The sequence below is a fragment of the Mytilus trossulus genome, chromosome 14 (assembly GCF_036588685.1).
Source record: "Mytilus trossulus isolate FHL-02 chromosome 14, PNRI_Mtr1.1.1.hap1, whole genome shotgun sequence".
In the NCBI taxonomy this organism is placed as follows: domain Eukaryota; kingdom Metazoa; phylum Mollusca; class Bivalvia; order Mytilida; family Mytilidae; genus Mytilus; species Mytilus trossulus.
In genome coordinates, this window is record NC_086386.1 from 67,815,851 (window position 1) to 67,826,453 (window position 10,603).

General features: G+C 30.8%; 1 long non-coding RNA gene across 2 annotated transcripts; it reads left to right on the forward strand.

Moving 5' to 3' along the window:
- Nucleotides 1–3,729: 3,729 nt before the first annotated feature.
- On the forward strand, nucleotides 3,730–7,042 carry LOC134696197 (uncharacterized). Of its 2 annotated transcripts, XR_010102913.1 has the most exons (4): nucleotides 3,730–3,867; nucleotides 4,656–4,726; nucleotides 5,222–5,385; nucleotides 6,702–7,042. It is a non-coding gene; the product is annotated as an uncharacterized LOC134696197 (long non-coding RNA). The 2 variants fall into 2 exon arrangements; XR_010102914.1 differs by lacking the exon at nucleotides 4,656–4,726.
- Nucleotides 7,043–10,603: the final 3,561 nt, after the last annotated feature.

The window sequence follows — 10,603 nt, forward strand, 5'->3', positions numbered from 1 at the left end:
TGAAGCAGGACCTTTTCGGGACGTCGGGAACGGTTTTTTTTTTAAAAGATCGAAATTTCAGGATTGACAATTTCGGGATCCGAGATTTCTTTTTTCGAATTTCAGGATGTCGAGATATTTAATTTATATTAAATTCGGAACATCGGGATATCGGGATCAGGACCCCTTCTGGTGCGATTCCCCCCTTTTATGAATGTTCATAATATACAGATAAGCGCTAAAATTATCCATGAGTCATTAAAATTAATAGAGAATTTTACTAACAAACAAAAAAAAAGGATATCTTTTGTGGAAAAAGGATGAGCCGGGCTAGAAAAACAATTATCCTGTCCCAAATTACCTATGACTTTTGATACCTTTTCTGAAATTCTCCAGTCATAAGGTTTTTTTTACAAAAAAAGAAGATGAGGTATGAATGCCAATGAGACAGCACTCCGCAAGAGACCAAAATGACACCGAAATTAACATTTAAAAGTCACCTTACGGCCTTCAACAATGTGCAAAGCCGATACTGCATAGTCTGATATAAAAGGCCCCGAAATGACAATGTAAAACAATTCAAATGAAAATACTAACAGCCTTACTTATTTACAAAAAATGAACGAAAAAAAATATATAAAACACATAAACAAACGACAACCACTGAATTACAGGTTCCTGACTTGAATGTTCATAATATACTACATGTAAGTTCATAATGAAATTAATAGACAACAAAAAAATAGGAATTTTGGAAATAACGAAGGAGGGTTAAAAAAAACATTTTCATGTACCCAAGTACCTATTACTTCTGATACTTTTCCTGAAATTCACAAGTCAGTAAATCTTTTACAAATTCTTCCTACAACACTTTACATACTTTCAACCACGCTCTAAATGCCCGCGATTTCGCGGGTGTTTTCTAGTATATATAAATTTTATAGCCGAGAGATAGACCAAATACAAAGCAGTAACTTGATATATTGATTAATATATTGAATTAACGTTACCTGATGCATTGTGTTTCTTTGTTTACATTGAACATGACATCATATAAACAACGTCACAAGTAAAATCTCTAACAACAGAACAAAAACCGGAAATCTTACGATATTTCCAATTCTTTTTTTTTTTAACAATTATGTATTTTAGTAACAAAATAAATAATTCCTAATGACTTCGTCCTCATTCACAGGCCTGCCTCAAATTATGATATCCATAGATGACACATGCAACCGTAATATTAATATAATATATAACAACAAACCAGTGTAAAACTGTATTCTCTGGGACAATTATTATACAAGTATAATAGTCCATGGTATACTGATTTGTATCACTACAATATGATAGTTATTACGGTGAGGTTGAATTTCTTGTCATTTATTCATCATCCAAGCACGAACTTGTATCAGAAAAAAATATGTCTGTAAATTAACCTCAGTTTCAGGTATAGAGATGTGATCTGTTTCTATGACCTTTGATTTTGACCATCCACAAGAACCTGCGGTCATCCGATGTACAGTACTTCAGTACTTTGATTTTTTATTTTCATTATGCTGTGGTCCGAGAACACAATTAATTCGTAGTGCATTTCTTTTAGAACATAAATGAAAATAAAAAAAATCCCACCTGCGCTTTCTCAAAGAAACTTTTACAGTGTGTTGTACTACTTTTGGGACAAATTATATCAAATTAATAGAAAACTTCATCGCCTCTAACTCAAAATATGGACAATTTTATGTTTAGGGCGTCTTGAAATCTTTTGACAGCTTCCGAAGTGCTCATTTTCAAACTTTTTCAACTGGACCAAATCACTACTTTGCTTTAAAATTCTGGACCCAATTTTTTTACAGTTTAATTTCATCCCCCTACTTGCAATTTGAGGCCTTGAACATGGAGAAATAAATTTGGAAGGGGTATAAAAATTAATGGCAAGTAACCCACTGTCAACACTAGGGACTATATTTGTGAACAACGAAAATAATCAAGGGACCTAATATGTTATTTTCTTGTAATAGATAAGATATATGTTTAAAATTGTTGATAATGTTTTTCATTCTATATGAGTGCTAAGTTCCTACGATAATTGGACTTTACTGTGTATTTATTGTTTATAGAAGAGATATTTTCATAAATTATTCCACGGATTTGTATTAAAAAGTATTACTTTAAAAATCCTTGATTATTCAGTCCAAGTCAGGAATGTTTTCATTTTTGCATAAATTGTAAACATCAATTTTGTTAACATTACTTTCCATATTTTTATGTGTATCTAGTTATCATGGTCATTGCAAATGCTTTAATAATTGTGTTTGTTTATTAATTTATCGTGTACCAACAAATGGGTAGAAAATGAGGAATATTGTGATATTTAGATTTTTTATTACTTCTTGTTATTTTGAGAAAGTTCCCGTACTTTTTCGTCTGAAACTTTTTCGTGATCGACCCCACTTTAGACATACTTTCTGTCAGTTTTGGACAATGACAGCCAATCTTACTTATATACACTCTTTTTTAAATTCGAATTTAGTTCTAGAATTTACTTTCCCCACTGTTCAGGATATGCATTTTGCCTGAAACTACGACTACATAATAACACAGTGTAGCTCTATATATGTTATAGTTATTGACCAAACAAGTCAGTATATGGGATTTAATCTGCACAGCACGAGATGACCCAATAACCCGAACGACGTGCTGTGCAGATTAAATAACATATACCGATTTGATTGGCCAATAACTGTTTTAACACATGACGTAATCAATTTACGTAAATGTTTTAGAAATGTTGACGCCATTCCGCAATCCACGGATCCTAGGAAAGTTTCTTATAGGGCAAAGGAAGGGGGAAATACGACTTTGTTAAGTTTAAAATTAATAAAAAAAAATATATTTAGACTCATTCTAAAATTGCAATGTAATGGTATTTTTCTTTTAATCGTTTTCGTTAAATTTATTTCCATTTTTTATTAAATAGGTGGCGATTAAGACTTTGACAAATTGTGTACTTTCAAATCGGTGAATGAATAAAAAAAAACATATCTGCAAGGGTTATTGAGTTTAAATTAGATTAATTGCTTTTGATTTTCTTTCCCTCAATAATATGGTTAGAGAAAAAAAAGACCGAGGAAGGTATTAAATTGGATGCAGCGTTAAATATTGCTACTACCCAGAAAAAAAGCGTTAAGTAAATATTTGACGGGAAAATTTTTATAGAAATGCTGAAATTAATATTTCAAATTATACATGAAAATAAAGACTGATTCTTAAATTTTCAAAAGAATATGATGTACGGAAATGTCCCATCGGAAATTTAATTTGGAAACTTGAAACATTTCAGTTCAAAAATAAAATGTTGTCAGATAATTCATTAAATTGTAAGCACGATCGTTTAGTACTAAGTGTAAGCTCCCAAAATTCGAATTAAAAAATAAATTGAGCTACATATTCAGTTCAAAACAATAGATTTGCAATGTCTTGCGGAAATGTCCGAATTAAACTTTCAAGCCTTCACAAAACTTGATTTGATTATTTTTTGGCTTTGATAACCATACCAATAAAAAGTGCTTTTAAAGTTGAAGTTGGTACACCAAATAGCATTTAGATTACAGGGTTATCTTTAAAAATACGGATTAATGAAAATGTCTTGCAAGTTTGTCCGTAATCATAATTTGACGTCGCCAGAAGCGTTATGCTAGCTATCAAACTCCCCGATCCTATACGGGCCCGAATACTACTCTACTTCGGCTTTTTTCGTTACGCGCTCTTCAAGTGGTTTGACCCGAGATGACCTTTTGTTGCTACTGAAGCAAATATGGCCGACCATTGATGAATGAGGATATCTGATATCAACTTTACCATTATACATGAATAAAAACGATAACTGTAAGTAAAATACACTCAATCCAAATAATTTAACTAAATAGAAACTTTGCAAAATTCTGTATCGTTAGGTCGAAGAAATCGATTGTGGTCAATTATATTTGAAAACTATCGACTTTGCATAAAATGTTGTGAGAGTGGTTAAATTTACCCGAGAAGCTGCTCCATATGGATTAAATTATGGATAAATTTTCTCAAAATTCGATTCAGATATATACATGATATATAATTTCAGGGAATAAAGAAATAAAACAATCATAAAATTATTATACGATGTATTTACTTGAAAAATAACATTTTCATTTCAGTATATTCATATATATATGTATATTTAAGCTGTGGGCTACAATGCTAAAATTTTTACTTCAATCCCTGGTATTACTATTTATTTCAAGAATATTTTATTGAATTATTATCTGGTCAATTTATACAATGTAATAATACCCCCCCCCCCCCCCCCCCCCCCCCCCCCCCCCCCCCCCAAGAAAAATCATTTAGGGCAAATAAGAAAATATGTGTGTTTCCTATTTACCCATTTACCCTATAATTTAAGGTTACAAATAGCTGTATGCTTTAGAGTTTTTTTTGTCGTCTTTTCCCAATGTTGAATAAAATAAATTCCCTACCTACTTCCATATTTTTTTCATAGATATTATTTAATTTGGCCTTATATATATACATGTACTCCTAATAAATCTTTTATTCCTGCAAAAAATGCACTGTTGAGTGTTGACTATAATTCTAGGACAGCCAGTGATCAGTTCTAATGTTTTGTTTTTTTTATCTTACAGATGGTGACAAAACAGCACAATATTTAGACTGAATCATAATCATTATGAATGAAACAAAAAGTGTATATTAGGTATTATTTTATTTTTAGATATTTTTATTTGCATGGATTATTTAATTACTTTATCAAATTATAAAAAAATAGTTTTAAATTATCCTGACTCGCTGTCATATGGAATAAATATATTAAATGTACTTGGATTGATCTTCAAAAATGTTTGTAAATAAGGTGACTTCACATTTAAATACTTCAATGTTTAAAATTAATTCTTAAAATGAAAACTGAGTTTGACAAGAAGCCATATTTTATCAAATCAATTAATGTAGACACATCTTTTTTACAGTTACAAATGTATGTGGCAGTTAAACACTCAATAACTTTCTTTAATTAGTATAGTAAGATAATACAGAGTGAATGAATTATAAAAAAAGGTTGGATTCAGTTTTTAATTGTCAATTATACTTCCCTCCCCCATATTTTTCGAACTATCTTACATATATGTTTAATAAATAATGCAACAATTTATTTTTAGTTAAACTTATTTTATTATCTCTTTATTAATTTCAGCTATGTCAACCAGAAGGACTTTGAACACAGTTATTGAATTAGTTTCCTTGGAGACTTTAACAGTAATTGTTAAGACCTGGAACCAGACAGAATGAAACTGTGAGAAAGTTTACATATACATGTACAGTGTACATGTAGCTTCAATATGAATCAATTGATACACCGTAAGTATATCTTCTATGAAAGTTATAAATTGGTTGTTCACAAAATTTAGTTTTTACTAGACAAATGCTAGATATATTTGAGCATAAAATACAAGATCAAATTATATATTAAAACAAATACAATTTTTTTTTCTAAATATTACTATATTTCCTATATATATCATGGTGATATTAATTTTATGGTCAAATTGTTAGATACAACTACACTGTATAAAATAGAGGATGTTGTATGATTGCCAATGAGAAAACTCATCCAATGATAGACAAAATGACAGCAATTAACAACTGTAGCCTAAAGTAGGACACCATACAGTCTTAAACAATGAGTAAATCCCATACCTTACACAGAGAGCTATAAAAGACCCTGTAATGACAAATGTCAAACAATTGAAACAAGAAATTTGGCCTAGTTTATGTACAAAATAATGAAAGAAAAAAACCCAATATGAATTGGGACAGACATAAACATGTGGCAGGGTTAAACATGAAAGCTCCCCTTACCTGAAACAGTGGTGTAACAGTACAAAACAAGAACAAATTATAAAATAATTGAAAAAGTATTAACTCATCAGATGGATACAAATAGAAATAGATTTAACCAAAAAAAAGAGGGGACATGCTAGGTACAAGTATACACACAACTGAAAGACAATCAGTACAGATATGAGATTATTGACTTTTAGCAAACTCAAGCTTAATATGAGGCGTGAAAAATAACCCTAAATCTGATAGGTCCTGCAACTTTTGAACAATAGACTCCAAAAAATTAAAATTAAAAGGGAACTGAATCTAAATTTTGTGTTAAAATTTCATGAGAAATTGTTCAAAGCAAAGAAGACTATAGTTTAAGGACTATTTTTGGTCCAAGAATAGAAAATGTTTCTCAACTATTTCAAAAAGACACATTATGTTTGGAAATGTATAACTTTCTTGGATGCACACATATAAAGTCTAAAATATATTTTTATTTGACAAAAAAAACAAGGAAAATCAAGAATTTGAAAAATGTTGTCTAAGTTTATTGCCATAGTAACTCTTAAATTGTTTAAAAAAAAAACCATTATTTTCTGAAAATGGTGTACCTTAGTCTAGTTTGGACAAATTTTGAAATATTAAGGATAACTGTTATTTTTTTAGTAATATCTGGGCCAAATAAAAACCTTTTTTATTTAGCCCCTTCTACTTTGAGATAGTGAACAAAGTGTTGTCATTTGAAAGGTTGGATGGACAAATAATGGCATACCATATACATCCCTTACCTACTGTACATCAAACCAGAAGTTACAAAGTAAAAAAAAATGTTTATATATTTTCAGATCACAATTATGTCAACCTAATCATTGGAAGTTTACCAAGTTATATGAGACGCATTGAAAGCCTGTAGAGATTCTACATGTATACATAAATGGAATAGACTCACGCTTACAAATAACAAGACTAATGCACTCTCAAACAAGGATTATTTATGTTTCAATGAGTTAATTGAAGTGCATACTAGCTGCACATGGAAATTTGTGTGCATTTTTAAATATCTATTTTAGTTTTATTAAATTTTTGTTTTCAAAAAATTGCATGTCTTCATAAATTAATCATGAACATACATGTATTGTTGTTATTAATTAAAATGGAAATAAAGAATAGTTTTATCTCAGACTCACTTTTAGCCAAATAATACAGTTAAATATGATTTAAATTTTTTCCAAATATATGAACATGTGATACAAGGAGATGTGGGGTATAGGTTCATTGGACAGCATCCCAACAACACAAAACACAATACTTAAAGTTGAATACAATTAACAGAATAGTTTAAAACTTTCAATTGGCCATCATTCATCAAAAGGTGTGAATATAAAGATCTGCTATCAACAAAAAGAATACAGGAATAAAATTATCCCACAAATGAATTATTATTGTGCTAACCGGGTTTACCAGATCTCAAAATGGATACATTATAAACACATTTGATTAAATAGTAGATGTTATGCATAAAACAATGCAGTATTACAACTGCTTTTACTACAAAGATGGAAGACCTGAATGTTTCATACTTTGTATATAGATGCTTCATGTTACAAAGTTTCCATCAGTCACATGTCTAATGTCCTTGACCTCATTTTCATGGTTCAGTGACTACTTGAAAAAAAATAAAGATTTTTTGTAATGTGAAATTCTCTTAGTTATCCTTTTAGTTATCATAACTATATTTGGTATGTGCATAGCTTGCAAGGTTACCATGCCCGTCAGACAGTTTTCACTTGACCTTGACCTCATTTCATGGATCAGTGAACAAAGTTAGGTTTTGGTGGTCAAGTCCATATCTCCGGTACTATAAGCACTAGGTCGAGTTTATTCGGTGTATGGTATGATAGTAAGGTGTACATGTCTAGCTGGCAGGCGTCATCTGACCTTGACCTCATTTTCATGGTTCAGTGGTCAAAGTTAAGTTTTTGAGTTTTGGTCTTTTTTTTTCTAATACTATATGCAATAGGTCAACTATTTTGGTGTATGGAAATATTTTATGATCTTAATATAAGTTGCACAGGTTTTATTTGACCTTGACCTAATTTTCACAGTTCATTGCTCAGTGTTTAAGTTTGTGCTTTGGTCTTCTTTTTTTTTGAAACTATAGGCAATAGGTCAACTATATTTGTTGTATGGAATAATTGTTAGCTGTACATGTCTACCTGGCATGGTTCATCTGACCTTGACCTCATTTTCATGGTTCATTGGTCAATGTTAAGTTTTCTTGGTTAATGTTAAGTTTATGTGACAGTTTAAATACAGCTTTATATTTAGGACTATCAACATAATATCAATGATTAGTAAAGAAAGCGAGACATTTCAGCGTGTGCACTCTTGTGTTTCCTTACTGAATAAAAATTATGAGATTTTAATTGCTTTTAAGACAATAATTTAGCAGTGACAGACAGGCAATTGGACCAGATTCCTTCTCAAAGTTTTTGAAATATAAGCAATTGATATACAGTACATATATTCATTATTGGTTTAAATTTAATGCACACAATACAATATCAATTATTGTTAATGCCAAGAGTATCAGGACATAACTTGGGTGTAACAGCTACCAAGGTATCTGTTAGCTTAAAACCCAGTCCCCAATCATGTATATTAAATAATTGAAATTGGTTAATGTGCAGTAAAAGTAAAGAGTATATGTACAATATTAATGTAAGAGAGAAGGGGTCAAGATAATGTTTTGATGAGCAGTAATAAAAATACAATAAAAATTAATGCAGCAAGGTTCAGTATTTCAAAGAATTAATTCATAGGTGTCTATGTAAAATGCTTGAACAAGAATAGGATTCATAATTATAAGGACCATTACATCTACATGTACCATTCATCTATTAAAAGGGGCAGGTTTGTTTTCTCTCTTGAACGTAACATAACTTTAAACTCCATTGATCAATTGTTTTAATCAACTGCTTGAAATTTGTGGCTCAGTGTAAAAGAGAACGGATCTGTGCAAGATGGTCCAACCGGTCCAAAATTAAAGTTTTTGTTTGATTTTTATAAAAAATAATAAATATTAAGTTTTTTTTGGTTATGCAGAATCTAACCATGAATTAAATTTTGAGCCCCATTATTAAATTAGTCCACATTGAAGTCCTAAGGGTCCAAAACTAAACTTAGTTAGCTTTCATTAAAAGTTCAATACTTCTGATTCTTTGATAAGCTGAATCTCAACATGTATTTATGTTTTGGATATTATACCATATTACATAGATAAAGGAAGATGTGGTGTGAGTGCCAATGAGACAACTCTCCATCCAAATAACGTACATATTATAAAGGAAATATCCAGTTTTAAAATTTAAAGTTCTTAGTCCACATTTAATCTGTGCCAGAAATCAAGCTATGTAAAATATATATTTATAATCATGATAATCACAATCCAAATTGAGAGCTGTATCAAGCTTGAATGTTGTGTCCATTATTGTTCAGGATTCGATCTCTGGGTAGTATATAAATAGCAGCAACCAACCATGCCAACAGAGCATTATATTTTGGAAGGAACAAACTTATTTTAACAATTCACTTTTGAAAACATTATTATAGATGCAACGTAAATAAATGCTGATTTCATGGATTTTCTTGTTTTTAACTTTTATTACACCACAAGCTCTGTCATGATTGATGAAATGAAAGACTGACCATATTCAAACTTGAGTTGATGTCAGAAAAAAGTTCAAGCCTGCAATAACTCTTGGATGTGTGGTTGTTCACAAATAAAATAAAACTGAATAAACAATATAATTGCTATTGTAGGTAAGAAAATCTGGAACACGTGTGAAAATATGTCACATTTTGTAAGGTTTGACATGACAAAATGATGGAGATTACTAAATAAGACTGTAGCACATGCAGGTTATACCATAATAACCTATAGTTTCTTAAATCAATATCATTTTAACTTTGGTGGATAGACACATTAGCAATTATTCCTGAACTCCATATTTTAATCATTATGATCATATATGTATTACAGCACATAATGTATTAAGAGTTTCTGTCCCAATGATTGTGTAAAAATCAAATGGCCAATATACTATAAGTTATATGGTTCGCTACTGACCCCATACGGATCCATATAGGGTTAGTAAAATCCATAGGGGGTGAGGCCGGAGGCCGAGTCCCCTATGCATTTTATTCACCCTCTATGGATCCGTAGGGGGTCAGTAGTTAACCGTATAACGAATTTATCGGACGCTGGACTTTTTCTGCGGCGTTTTGTTGAAAAATAAACAATGAAACACAACAACATTAATAGATGACGTCGCCATTAACGCGTCACGAACCCCATATGAAACTTACTAACCCCATACGGTCTCATAGGGGGTCACCACGTGACGGCGTTTAACCAATCACAACGTGATAATTCATCTGTGGTCTGATAATATGTGCTATAAATCAAGTTAGTGAATATATTGAAGGGAAAGTTAACATGGTCATTTGTTAATTAGTCACACATGTGTTTCACTATATGTCCATGATGCAAACTTTAAAGTTTATATATGTAACGTGACGGTACCCAAATTGCACCTATTTTGACAGTTTTTTCACCTACGTTTTTTTATGATCAAGAAATAAATGTCCACAATGTGTTTATTTTGTAGCCCTATCCTTCTTTAATGTAAAGGTACACCAATTTAATTTTTAATCCATATTGATTCATACAAAAAATGGGTTTGAA